This window comes from Antechinus flavipes, chromosome 4, assembly GCF_016432865.1.
Source record: "Antechinus flavipes isolate AdamAnt ecotype Samford, QLD, Australia chromosome 4, AdamAnt_v2, whole genome shotgun sequence".
NCBI classification, from domain to species: Eukaryota; Metazoa; Chordata; class Mammalia; order Dasyuromorphia; family Dasyuridae; genus Antechinus; species Antechinus flavipes.
Genome location: NC_067401.1, coordinates 239,368,391 through 239,383,939, shown reverse-complemented (window position 1 = coordinate 239,383,939; position 15,549 = coordinate 239,368,391).

Below are 15,549 nucleotides of genomic sequence, written 5' to 3'. Positions count from 1 at the left end.
TTAGGACTAGAAAGCCACTTTTTCAGAAATGAAACTATTGATTTAATTACTGTTCCCAAAACTAGAGATAAAAAGGAAGGGGATACAGAAAAGGTATATGGGATGGAGAATGGAAGGAAGATAGTTGGAATATGATAATATTGTGTTGCACTGATATGGAGAACAATTATCATTCAGAGAACAGAGCTACAGAGTTAAGATCATGTAGTCTAAACAGTAGAAATCAGAGCAAAATTCCAAGTTGACACTATACTTTTTTTTACATTTTTATTTTACACTTTTAAGAAAACCTTTTATCTCACTAGAAGGTCTATCTGCAAGTTTTTAATGTTGTACCTATATGAAACAAATTGACAAGAATTCTCCAGGAGAATGACAGTAACTATCAATATAACTTTTTTGTTACAACTTCACAAAATAACCAAACAATGTCTAAAAGACAGAACTTTTTAATGAAAAAAAATGAAAAAATGTTTAAAAGTAAAAATAAATTTTCTGTTCTTTTCAGGTAAACATTTGTCTAAGGCTTGTGAATCTCCTCGATTAAATCCTGGCTGAGGCTCAGAGCTTTTCAAATTTAAAGATGCTTATCAATTTAAAAATATATTTTTAAAAAAAACTTAAAAGTAATTTCAGAAAGAGAAACATGTTACGCCTCTCTTCTTCCTTACCTTTGCCATTTCCTGTCTTTAGAGAAACTATTTTTAAGCATCAACCTTGAATATGCTTTAATATTTGATTTAAATATTTATATTTAATATTGTTTCTGGTGCTTTCAATCTTCTCTTACAAGGCCTATCAAGAAAATAAAGCATACTTCCAGAAAATCAGTAGATAAATAATCCACATTAACCAAAATAAATGTAAGTAGGAAGTTATTAACTTGGAAAAATGATATATAATCTTCCTGGGTAGCTGTGGTGTTCTTCATCAAAATTACTATAAATTTACAAACATTGATTGGCAATCCATAGCCATGACTTGCTCTTGCCTTTTAATCCCTCCCTGCATTTATCTAAATGAACGTGTGTCAGGGACTGGAACTGAGCATCAATCTCTCCAGCTTTAGGAGATAATACCATCAGGAGTAGCTTTGTCAAATTCAAAAATAAAACACATACAGTAAAATCCTATTAGAAAGCCTTAGACCATAAATTTGGTAATTCCATTGCACAACATGTTAAATCACACCAAAGTGTGAATGGTGATAATATGTGCATCTCTTTTGCTTTAGAAAAGTAGAAATGAGGTCTCTATTCTCTTCAGATAAGGATATTATGTATTTGGATGTGCATATATATTATCTTTTTTTTTTCCATCATAATGTTCAGTCTCATGTCTTGCTTTTTTATGTCTTAATCTAATATGGTATATTCTATATATTGTGCCTAACTTGATTTCAGAGTCTTTGAGTTCAAGGTTTGTGTTATATTCCTTCTATATTTTCCTTTACTGCTAGACAAAGTGTAGAGAACAATTGAGTTTTTTCCCCCTAGAGTATGTTGTTTTTGCTTATTTGTTCATTTATTTGCTTTTTGGAGATAAGAAGGTATATATCTTGGCTTATGATTCCATCACTATAGAAAAGTTCCATTATCTCCAGAAATATGCAATAGAAATTATTCAGTAACTTTAGATAGTCTCAAGATGCTTTTAAAAAACTTATTGGCTGATAAGGAATTCCCTAGATCAATTAAAGCACAGGTCTAGGCCCTATTCCTTTCCTGATTAGAATTGTACAATTCTATCCACTATAATACCTAAATATGTCAGATAGTAGGACAGGATATGAGATAATGTAACATGAGATTGGTTTAAATGAAGGAGTCTATTAAATTAACTCTTAGATACAAGATCCATAACCTTGATGGTTATGGATCAGAAAATTAAATACAAACACAAGACCTCAATCAGAAAATCAAACACAAAAAATAAGGCAAAATTTGCACAATATCTAAATTATTCACTATTCCCTGACTTATCAATTGTATTAGAATAATTCTGAGTTTTCAAAACATTAAGTATAGCTTAACTGACTGTATTATATGCCAGTTATTCTGCTAGGTGCTGTGAATAAAAAGACAAAAGGCAATATACATATACATAAAACTATATAACAAACATATACAAAATAATAATTTGGGGGGGGCAAAGTACTAGTAGCTAGGAAAAGGATGGATAAGGTCAGGTCTCATGAGCTTTGAAAGAAATTAGCAATTCAGTGATTTTGAAATGAGAATGAATAGCTTTTCAGGGATAGGGTCAGACTAGATAAAGGGATGAAGAGGAATATAGAGTGTCATTTGTGGGAAAAAGCAAGAAACCATGTTAATCTTCAACAATGGAGATTATTTATAACCAAATGTGACTTTTCTACCTTCACAGTCTGGTGGCTTCTCTAGCACACTCACTCATACACTTTGTATGTTCATATCCACACTAATACCCCATCCCCACAGCATACACAGAATAATTTATTTTATTTTACAGAGACTACTATGAAATTTGAGCTGTGTTAGACCTGGTCATCATCTCGAAAATTTCATTGCAAGTATTGGTAGAAACATCCATCACCCACTGAATCTTGCCAACTAAGGGGTCTGGTTCAACTCCAGTGTTCCTAATAGGCATGTTAGTCTTAGAGAGCTTTCTAAAATCTGAGGATCTAGACTGAAGATCTGAAATGCATGCTCAAATTTCTGATCACACACATACACATATACACACACATACACACACAGTACACTGAAACAATCTATCAACTTGCATATAATTGTTCTACTAATCATGCTTTTTTCTCTCTAACTCACAAGCCTAACAATAAAAGTCTACCCCCTCTCTATTTTCCACATACTTTATACTGTACTTTCAAATACCAAGGGGATTGGCTTCTAAACCCAATGTGCACAAATCACTGGGAGCCCCTGAGAAACCAAACCTGCCATCTTTGAGTATCTTTAGAATGAAATTTATTAGAATGTAAGAACTTAAATTCATGGAAGGCAATTAGATCTCTCTCTCTCTCTCTCTCTTTCTCTCTCTCTCTCTCTTTCTTTCCTCTCTCTCTCTGCTTTCACCTTCTCATTAACCAGTTTTATTCCTCAACCACAACTCATTTTTCTTAAAAGAGAAAACAGAAGCAACATAAGAGATTATTAATTTAACCTCATCATTACCTAGCATCCCACTGATTCCAAACAGTGATCCTATAGCTAGAGTCAGAACTTAAAACCATGATCTTGCTCTCTCTGAAGCCATCTCTGAAATATATTCTTTCTTTCACTCCCCTTTCTTTCCCTTCTCTCTCTTTCTCCCTCTATTTCTTTCTCCCTGTTCCTCCACCTCCAAATACAAGTTTATCACTACATGTGTATTACTGTATGAGAGACAGAGACAAAGAGAAAGAGACAGAGACAAAAAAATGAGACCTATTGGTTTTTAGGGAACTTTTTTATAAATGTTCTATACATTGTTGAATTATTAAACTTTCTTTCTGCTGTTATTTTTACTGCTGTGTACCTTCTATTCTCTATGGTATTAGATTTGGCAGGTACACTTTGGCAGTTATTTTTTCTGTTTTTTTTTTCTCTTTTCTGTTGGAAATGCTCTTGATAATTTCATTAAATTCTTAAGCTCAGAGTAAATATATCTAACAATTATCTAGGTACAATCCATCTCAGATTATAGTGCATACTGCAATACAAATTCCATTCTCAGGCATAATTTTAGCTAGCAGGTTTACTTGCCAAATTTGCATTTATCTTCTGAATATCCTATCTTCAACAAGCAATAGTAATGCAAATACAACCTATACCTAAAATCTTCAATTGTCCCCTGAACTTCTTAATTTTAAAATGAAATAAAATTAAATTATTTTTAGTTTCTTTCTGATAATCTGTCCTGACATGAATCATTAGGAATGAATAGTGTCAAGTTGGTCAAGTCTCACAAGCCTCTCCATCACTGGGACAGATCCATATCCCCAGAGGACCTCCATCTTGACAAAGAGCTGCTTCAGTAAATCTTAGCATTATATTTTTGACCATCACTATTTGTTTATATTTCTTCTCAAGAATTAATGGATATTGTCTTGCCTAGTAGTACCTGTAGGTTCACATGCCTTAGAGCTTAAGGAGCTGCTTCTTCCTAAAATAATAAAGTTCGTCACAGTAAGTCAAGTTTCCCTCATATATGCTATATAGCTCCAAATGCTCTATGGTTTTTTTTTCATTCTTTCTCCTTGTCACATTCTCCTACCTCTTAGCACAGGATATAACCCTATGATGTCCCCTTCAACTCTACATTCTTTGTTTCTTCCTTGAGATACTTCCTACATTCTCTTTAGTAACAGTTTATTTTCTCTTTGGAGACTAGAGACACAAATTTTCAATTCATTGCCCTTCTCCTACAGCAGAAAGACCAATGTGCATTTAGCACATATCTAGATTGATAAACATATATTGTCAACTCTGTGGTGGTCATTAAAGACTTCTTATTGCCTTCTGCACTTGCTATAAAAAAAAAAGATCCTAAATTTTTGCCTTTATGCTAGCTTTCATAGTTAAACTGAGTGGATTAAGTCAGTGGCAAATTGCCTCATTGTAGCAACTATTTTGTCCTAGAGCTCATGTAGTAGGGGTTCCTTATTGTAAATTGTAACTGGCTTAAACTTTTCTTTCTGTTTGTGCCTGGAATGGATTCCCTCCTTACTCACATAACTTAGAATCAGAAATCAAGTTGCAGACCTAAAAAGATGCTGGCTTATAAAGCACAAGAAAGTCCTGTTTTGAGTGTGATTTGGAAGGCAAATATCTCTGAGAGCAGCTTTGCTGCCATGATCACAAAGACAGAAATAAAACAAAAGTGGCATTTATACCAATTTGGTCTTCAAGTATACGTAAGCCTTTCAAGCTTGCAATCAAAGGTAATGAAAATTCAATAATTTCATGGTCAATTTAGTTTCCATCCAAATTCAGTTTCAATGCTATCTCCTAAATAAACCCCTTCCTGACCTTCCCTTCTAACTGCTAATGCCTCCCTACAGAAAATATTTTATGAAATATTGCATCTTCCACACTCTGAGCTCACTTCATCATACACACTGGCACTGATTAGTTGGATCACCAGAGGAGTTTCCACTTCTACTTTAGAGATTCTAGAGAAAATTTTGTAAGTGACAATTTATTTAACTTGTATCTCACAAGCCCCTGATGACATGCTTCACCCTTAGAGTCAATGAGTAGATTCATTTCTTTAACACATGAAATAGAAAAAGAAGTTGCAAAGCATTTTCCCTAAAACACAAGGCACACACAAATAAAAAGGAAATATAATGGAAGTTCTTTTTGTGGTAGTAAAAAAAAAAAAGTGGAAATGAAGAGGTCAGTCATTGAGGAATGGCTGAAGAATTTATGGTATATGAATGTAATCAAGTACTGTTGTACTTTAAGAAATAAGGAATAGATGTTTTCAAAATTCATGGAAAACATGCGTGAACTGATGCAAAATGAAGTGAGCAGAACCAGAAGAACAATTTATACAGTGACAATACCACTGTAAAGACAAATACTTTTAAATACTATAAAAATATGAACAATACAGAGACCATTCGTGATTTTAGGTACCAGTAATTAAACATGCTACCAATTAGAAAGAAGTAATGGAGTCAGGATACAAAATAAAATGTATATCTGCCTACCTATCTATCCATCTATTTATAAAATCTTTCTATATAAATGAAAACCCAGTGGGTTTTTTTCCCCTAGGATAAAGAAAGTATTTGTATTGTGAAAGGAGTCTGAGTATAAAATCAATCAGCTGAATTAATAAAAGGGAAGCAAGACAATATAAGATGTTCCAAGGCAGATTGCTATAGATCTATAAATGATACATACATAGATAGATACATAAATTACACAATATATATATACAGCCATTAAGGTTTTTGTTTTTTCTTTACTCTGCATATTTGTTACAATAAAATTACTTTTCTTTTTTTTTGAAGTGGATAATATAGGGGAAGAGAAAATAAATTTCTGTTATTTTTAGGGGTACTATAGATGTGAAATGTTGCATAAACTTTCCGATGAAGTCACTCTATTGTACCTTTTACTTAATTCTTACAAGTCACAAGAGAAATCTCATGAAAAAGGAATTATCTGTAAATGTTGATACTGTAAAATAGAACAATTAAACTGAAAGTGTAAAAAAAAATATAAAACAATCCAAAATATGGAGCCCATTACATTGTCTTTGCTGCCTTTTCCTTAGCATAGTTTGAACAATTCAATCCATATACCCTTTCTATAATGAAAAGGCTTCTTTTTCATAAGAAAGAACTTTTTTTTTCCATTTCAGTATCTATCTTTTTATTCCTTCCACCAAATAACTTTGCTGGTCTCATATGGTAACATTATCATATTCAGATTTCTTTTACATACATTTTGTACATACTTCTATATATACATATTGTCTCCCTGAAGAGAATGCAAACTCCTTGAAGGCAGAGACACTTTTATTTATGTCTTTAAATGCCCAGTGGTTAATACAGAGTCAATACATAATAAATGCTTAATAAATATTTGTTAATTGGTCATATGCCCTGAATTAGCAAAAGACACTTTACTGCTATACCCTAACTCAAACAGAAGCAAACAAAGCTAATCTATAAGCAGAAATCCAAATATTTCATTAGGTCTAATTTCCCAATTTGTTTCTCTTTGCCAAATGATCTTCCATTTATTTTTCTGACTCCAGGCATTTTCACTGACGGCCTCCCATGTCTAGAATGCACATCTTCATCTCTGTCTCAAGGACTCTGAGTTCCTTGAAAATAGGAATAGTGTTTTGTTTTTGTAGCCCTAGAACTTAGTACAGTGCCTGGCCCACAGTAAGTACTTAATATATGTTTATTGAATGACTGATTCCAGTGACTGATTAGGTTTCAGGCTCTCTACTCTGCATCCTAGAAGTACTCTAGAATAGTGGTATCCATATTTTTTTGATACTACATGTTTCCATATGTAAATACTTGTTCTACTATGTTAATAATTACCTACAACATAAAAGTTACACAAAAACAAAAGTTTTAAAAGGCAAAATAAAGTAGAAACAATATCTGATCCCAGAATCAAGAAAAAACTACTGGGCCTTATTGAATAAGTGAGTGACATAGTCAGACCTACACTTTAGAAAAATAAGTCAAAAATTTAAAAAAAAAAAGAAAGAAAGAAAAATATAGTATCAAGGCACCTCTATGAAATATGGATTGGAGAGGTAAAAGATATAAAGTAGGAAGATCATTTACATTATTGCAATAATCTAGGGGAAAATGATGAAGTTCGGAAGGGGTGGCAATTGTGTGAATAGACATAAGAGGAGAGATGGAAGAAATAGGGAAGTAGAAGCAAAAAAAAAAAAAAATGGCAACTGATTGTATGAGTGGTGAGGAAGAGTGAAGAGTCTAAGATAAAATTGAGAGTCCTAGATGAACCTAGGGGAATGGAAGGATAATGGTATCCTTGGTAGTACATAAGTGAGGAACACATGGATTTGGACGAATGTCATCACTAGGAACTGTCTGCTTATATTATGTGACTCACTTTGTCATATCAAAAATAAAAAGTGTTGATTCTTATTAACCTGTCACTGTCCTGCAACCCAAAGCTCCCCTTCTAAAGAGTTTCTGCCCTAGCTATGAAAAGACCTGGGGAGCAAAAGATAAGTATGCTTTCAGTGGGGTAGCATTACATAATTTTTGTAATGGCTTTTTCCCTGAAGGAGAGGAAGAAGGAAGGGGAGGTAAGTTAATGGCTGGAGAAAAATCCCATAATTGGTTAAATAGAGAGAGAAAACCCTTTTCCTACCCTCCAGCTGCTTGATCATGCACCTTGTAGGGTTATGCTATGGCCTCCACATTGCTTTAAAGATGACAATTCACACATATTCATGTGTTGACATCAGCATGCTTGTAAATGGATTCTTTTTTTCTACCCATTCCATTTTATCTCCATACATGTTGGAAGTAAATACTCCCTAGAGCTGAAGGAAAGAATACTTTTAAATTAAGAGAAAAATAAACAGGAGAGGGCAAGGAAAATGCAGAGTGGTGAAAGAAATAAAGGGAGTCATTCCAGATGGCATAAATCCCCTGTGCTTGTTCTTGATTCGTTCCCTCTCTGGTAATTGCCCTATGAAGATAGTATAGGATGTTTTTCTGATTTGTAAATTCAAGATTCGTTAATTCAGATAGTTCCCAGTTCCTTATCCTTGGTATTCTTCCAATTTTACCTCCTCCTCTTCCTGCCTAGCACTGCTGCTTTGCCATGATGGCTGTTGTTTGCAGAAAGCCCTGCTCCTGCTCCTCATCCTTCTTATTAAAAGGGAAATTAGCAGTTGCTAAAGAGATCTGATAAGACCATTCACTTCTAACTGGAGTTTTAGTCTATAAATAGCCAGATATGAAAGAGTATCTAAAAGTAGGGAGCTTTAAAGAAAAGCAAATACTCATGGATTCATCTATAAACAAGGAGCTTGCTTCAGAGTTTGTCTCCATCGAATAGGGAGGGAATTCTCTACTCTTTCTACAATAATTTAAACAACATAAATTTGCTCCGAGATTTGAGGTCCTGCTAAACTCTAAAAAGTGAGTCCTTACAAAATTACCTGGTTTTGAACAACATCCCCATTTTACAGTAAAGAAAGTTGAAACTCAACTAAATGACATGACCAAGATTGCCCAGCCATAGGTTTTAGAGCTGGAAGAGGCCACAGGTGTCACCTAATCTAACACCCTAATTTTCTGTTATCCAAAAAGCATTTAATAAGTGGCTACTGTGTCCTAGGGATTATGGATACAAAGAAAAAAAACCAGTTCCTGATTTCAAAGTGTAGGGAAGATTATGTAAATATACAAGATCATAGATTTAGAAAAGGTCAACATAAGTTAAAGGACTTGTTGCCTTGATACAGACTCATAGAGGTTCAGAATACAGATAGTCTAATATAAGGAAATATGTAACTCTCAACAAGACAGTAAAGTAAACTAGCTTTTTTGAGTGAAGAAAATGTTGAAAACAGGGGGAACTCAGATGGAACTTGGTACCCTTTGTAACTGCTAAGAATTGAGTAGTCCACTAACATCTCAGAGGAAATGAGACACCATTTCCCCAAATGATAGTCTGGTGGATTTTTATAGGCTTCTTATCTTTATCTAGTAGGATCAGGCATTGAGGGTAGGGAAAGAGGAATGTAGACTTGGGGAGAAGTATAATTTGTAGGGAATTCCCATCATTTAAAAAAAGAGAGGTAGGCTGCTACTACTGGTCTTATTCTAAAAGGGTAACAACTTCTTTCCTAAATTTTTTAAGCTTCTTCTAGGCTTTTTTCTTTTAGTGGGTTTGGAAGGTTAGCAAATTCCTTACATTATCCTAGATCACATGGAGATTAAGTGTCACAGGTGAAATCTGGATCCAGGACATCTGACCTTAGATTCAGTGTATCTTCCACTGTTCATTTATGTGAAAAAAAATATATATAGAAGATAATTTGGGGATTACAGGATTAGAAAAAAATGTCATAATGAAAGAATGGCTAGAACTGAGGGTAAAATAAAGTAGAATGAAGAGGCAATGAATTAGTGGAATGGGAACAATTTGGAAAGGCACAGAGACAGTCCTTTCATAGAGTGTTATATAAGAGAAATAGCAAGACCTTAATAAGATTGCAGAGAAGATTGCATGAAAAGAAGTAGAGATAAAGTTGTAAAGGTTGTAAACAGTGAAAGGGAGGAATTTGAACAGCTGAGAAATTTGAGGCCCTAAGAAATCAGTATTTGCCTAGGTAAATAGGAAGGGGGGAATTTGAGGTTCAACTATCCTGATACCAAAGACCAGTGCCACTTTAATTATACCACTGTTGCTTCTCTTTACATTAAAGAGGAAATGTAGGAAGAATCAGTAATAGACCACATCAGCTTGGGTGTCAGAAAGACTAAGAAGGAGGAGCCCTGTGCTCATTTACATATTGTACTAAGTGAATTCAGATTTTCTAGAAGGCAGGCTTTTGTTAGAGATTGCAAGAATGGCAGAAGCAGCTGGCACTGTTTTGACATTTTGGATAACAAATGTAATCTTCTGAATTTAGCTTTCCATCAACTGAACCAATCATTCAGGAGGAGGGGAAGGGAGGAAGAAGCAAAACTTTTATCTAAAAGGATTAAAAGGATTCTTAAAACCAACTTGGGAAAGATGGTCAAGGATCTTAATCATTCAGCCTTGATTTGTCACAAAAGAAATAAAAACAAGAACACTGAGGAATATCATTGAACAGAGAAATTATAACCAGACTCTTCAAAAAGTGCTATTGGATAGCTGTATATTGAGTCCAGCTAAATAATGTAACAAGATATTTTGTTAGACACCATTATTTTGTTGGGTCAGGAAGAATTTTTTTTAAATGGTCCTTTTTCAACTGGACAGTCATCTGCCCTTACTCTAGAAGTAAATGGTGGTACCAATGAGGATTTCTGCTTGCAAAGCTTATTTCCCTATTAAACTCAAATAGTCTTCATCTGAAAGCTATTGAGTAAGATGTAAGAGGCACAGAGTCACCATTCCTTCTTCTTTGATCTCCAACTCATCCCTGCTCACTACAAGAGAACTGATAAAGGACATACCTTTCTGTACCATTACTATGGTCATTGTGTTTATTGGGTACCAGATTCTTTTGGGAAAAGACCAAAAACCAGAATGCTACATTTTAGCATTTTCCTAAGGATTCTTGTAGGAGCAGCTACAACTCCCCAAGAATTTAAACTACTATCCTGGGGCTCAAAGATTTTTAGTTTCAAAATTACTAAAACATATAAATAAATATGCAAAATGTTTAAGACATTCAAATGTTTATTGAATGAATGAACAAATTAATGAAAGTATAAGTAAAAAAGAATAATAAAGTTGCATAGATTTATAGTAGTCCCCTTTCCATGATTACCAGATAGAAAAATTATTTAGCACCAGAGATGTTTAGAACATTTAAAAGTCCTTTCAAAAATACAAATTGCTCTTCAGAGTAGATGGAAGGAAGAGAAACTCTTCCTAAAGCTACTTATTTTGCCAACCTTGATGGGGCACCAAAACAAAAGACTATTTTACATATGTATTTTTTTTTAAATAATATTTTGGATAAGAGGCAGCCTTGGAGTCAGCAATGCCCAACTTCAAGTCCTATCTTTGATACAAGATAGACTCTAGATACGACTCTGGATAAGTCATTTAATTTCTCAATGGCCTAGATAACTTTCTAAGAACAAGCTGGATGTGCAAATATTGATATTACTACTACTTCTGCTCCTGTGAGGAGGAGCCTTCCAACCAGAAAGCGATAGAGAGATCTCACAGGCAGATTCCAGGTCTGGGGTAAGGGTTTAGGAGGAAAAATTAGATCTTAATAGAGGTAGTCAGCTGTTTGTTGGGATAATACAACAAGAAAAGAGAAGAAATCATATCAAGACATTTCAATTGAAAATAGACACAAAAGATGATTGAACTTCTAAGAAACTTGGCTAAAGGAACACTAAAGAACAGAAATAGGAGCAAAATGCCCACATGAAGACACTGACACAGAATCTGTCTTGCCTTTCTAAAATGATATGAAATTCTTCCAATTGTTAGTATTCCTTTTATTTTGTTTCCTCAGGCTTTACTAGCCTCAGATTATAATGGCACATGACTCCCAGCTGGCTGCTACAAGGAGGGAAAATGACTGCCTTTAGGATATATTATATTATTTCACAACCACCTCCTGCTCATACATTTGTTTGCATTAGGATTAGCCTGTCAGCTGCATGAAACAGTTGGGTATGATGCATAACTATAAAAAGACTAAATGTTTATAGTTCTCAGAACATAAAGCATGATTGTTTCTAGAAGATCTAAACTAGTCACTAAGTTTGTAAAGTAACATCCCATCGGGATGTTATACTTAGAGAAATGTCTTTGGTCTTACCAAATGAGATGATGGAACAAAAAAGACAAATTGCTAAAAAGGACATAAGAGATCTTCTAAAAATAGAACAATAATCATAGAGATATAAGATATCTTGGATGTCATTGTGTCTATCCCCCCATGTGACAGATGAAAAATTGCCTCATCTCAGTAAAGTTAATTTGACTTGCCCAAATCACATAAATACTAAGTAGCTGAACTAGAATTAAACTCAGGTTCTCAGACTCCAAAGCCAGGGATCTTTCCATTGTATCATTCTACCCTACTCATTCTACAGATAAAAAAACTTGATCAAAGTCACCAGGTAATTTGGATTTTGATCCATATTTTCAGGTTCTTTCCATCACACTGATATCCCATACTCCAGTGATAGAGAGTCTTATTCTAGCACTTTAGCATTATGATATTGTAATCAACCATATCCTTGGTTTCACAGATCTTAATCTGAAAGTAACCTAAAAAGTGATCCAGTCTAACATCTTAATCTTAAACATGAAGAAACTGAGGCTCAGGAAAAGGAAGAATTTGTCCAAGATTACTCAGGCAGTAAACCAATCAACTAGTTGATTGTTCATTAAATATTTATTAACCTCCTACTATGCTGCAATGTATTAAATATTGCAGATACAAGAGGCAAAAGACAGTTACTACCCTCAAGGAATTTACAACTTTTTTTCTTAAATAATAGATTTTTATTTTCAAAATACATGCAAAGTCAATATTCACCTTTGCAAAACTTTGTGTTCCTAATTTTTCTTTTTCCCCTTCCCCCATCTCTTCTCCTAGACAGCAAGTAATACAATATATATTAAACATATGCAATTCTATTATACATATTTCCATATGTATTATGCTGCACAAGAAAAATCAGATCAAGGAAAAAAATGAGAACAACTACAACAAAAAAGCAAGCAAACAGCAACTAAAAAAGTACTGTGTTGTAATCCACATTTGGTTCCTATGGTCCTCTTTCAGGATACAGATGACCCTCTCCATCAATTGGCCTGAACCACCTCATTGTTGAAAAGAGCCATGTTCATCAGAGCTGATCATTACAGAATCTTCTTCTTGTTGTATACAATGTTCTCTTGGTTCTACTTACTTCATTTAGCATCGGTTCAGATAAGTCTCTCCAGGCCTTTCTGAAATCATCCTGCTGATCAAATTCACAACTCCACCAACAATGCATCTCAGTTTTCCCATATCCCCTCCAACATTTATCATTATTTTTCCTGTCCTCTTAGCCAATCTGAGAGGTATGCAGCAGTACCTCAGAATTGTCTTAGTTTGTATTTCTCTAATCAATAGTAATTTAGAATATTTTTTCATATGACTAGAAATGGTTGTAATTGCATCTGAAAAATTATCTATTTGTTTCCTTTGACCATTTATCAATTAAAGAATGGTTTGTATTCTTATAAATTAGAGTCAATTCTCTATATATTTTAGAAATGAGGCCTATATCAAAAACACTGGATGTATTTTTTTCCCCCAGATATCTGCTTCCTTTCTAAGCTTGGCTGCATTGATTTTGTTTGTACAAAAAAATTTTTTTTGATAAGTAATATGCTTAATGTTCTTCAAATTTTCTTGAAATCTCTTTTTTTATTATAGCTTTTTATTTACAAGATATATGCATAGGTAATTTTTCAGCATTGATCCTTGCAAAACCTTCTGTTCCAACTTTTCCTCTTTTTTCCCCTACCCCCTCCCCTAGATGACAGGTAGACCAGTACTGGTTAAATATGTTAAATACAATATATGTATACATATCCATACAATTATTTTGCTGCACAAGAAAAATCGAACTTAGAAATAAAGTAAAAATAACTTGAGGAAGAAATCAAAAATGCAAGTAGACAAAAACAGAGAGAGTGGAAATGCTATGTTGTGGTTCATACTCATTTCCCACAGTTCTTTTGCTGAGTGTAGCTGGTTCTTTTCATTATTGAACAAATGGAACTGATTTGGTTCATCTCATTGTTGAAGAGGGCCACGTCCATCAGAATTGATCATCATATAGTATTGTTATTGAAGTATATAATGATCTCCTGGTCCTGCTCATTTCACTCAGCATCAGTTCATGTAAGTTTCTCCCGGTCTTTCTGAAATCATCCTACTGGTCATTTCTTACAGAACAGTAATATTCCATAACATTCATATACCACAACTTATTCAGCTATTCCCCAATTGATGGGCATCCATTCAATTTCCAGTTTCTAGCCACTACAAAAAGGACTGCCACAAACATTTTTGCACATATAGGTCCCTTTCCCTTCTTTAATTTCTTTGGGTTATAAGCCCAGTAGGAACACTGCTGGATCAAAGGTTATGTACAGTTTGATAACTTTTTGAGCATAATTCCAAATTGCTCTCCAAAATGGTTGGATTCCATCACAATTCTACCAACAAGACATCAATGTCCCAGTTTTCCCACATCCCCTCCAACATTCAGCATTATCGTTTCCTGTCATCCTAGCCAATCTGACAGGTGTGTAGTGTGTACGAAACCTTTTTAATTTAATATAAGTGAAATTATCCATTTTGCATTTCATAATGTTCTTTAGTTCTTCTTTGGCCATAAATTCCTTCCTTCTCCACAGATCTGAAAGGTAGACTAACTCTTCTTCTCCTAATTTGCTTTATATCTCAATTGTGAACCCATTTTGATCTTATCTTGGTATAGAGTGCTAAGTGTTGGTCAGTTTCCAGGTTCTGTCATACAATTTTCTGATTTTCCTAGAAAATTTTGTCAGATACTGAATTCTTATTCCAGAAGCTGGGGTCTTTGTATTTATCAGACGCTAGATTGCTATAAATTGACTGTTATATCTTGTGAACCTAACCTATTCTACTGATCAACTCCTTTATTTCTCAGCCAATACCAAATGATTTTGATGAGCCATTGCAAGTTGGCACTTACAATCTAATGGCTAGTGAACAGGGGAACAAAGTGCTAACAAATATTATATTTACAAAACAAGCAATATGTAGATTATATAGGAAATAATTATCAGAAGATAGGCACTGGAATTAAGCAGGGCTGTGGAAGTTTTCCTATAAAAGATGGTATTTTAGTTGGGATTTGAAGGATGCATGAAAGGCCCAAAAGATAGCCAGAAAGAATGTTCGAAACCAAGTGATGGAATGTCTTGTTTGTGGAACAATCAGAAGTTTAAGGCCCCTAGACAGAAGAGTAAGTTTAGGAGGTTATGGTTTGAAAAGACTGGAGGTAATATTTGAAACTTTGTTTTCACTATACCATATGGTATCCCCACATAATACCAATGAAATGTCCAATCTCTCATTCTTCCACTCTATTGGGTTAACTACTTGAAGAATGGAAATACTAGGATAGTGTGTTAGAAAGAGGAATGGATATTAGGTGGATGGGGTCAGGACATTGAGATTTTAGTCTTTTGTTGTTACCATTGAGTCATTTCAGTCATGTTTGACTCTTTGTGACCTTGTTTAAGATTTTCTTGGCTAGGATCTGAAGTGGTTGGCCATTTCCTCTTCCAACTAATTTTACAGATGAAGAAA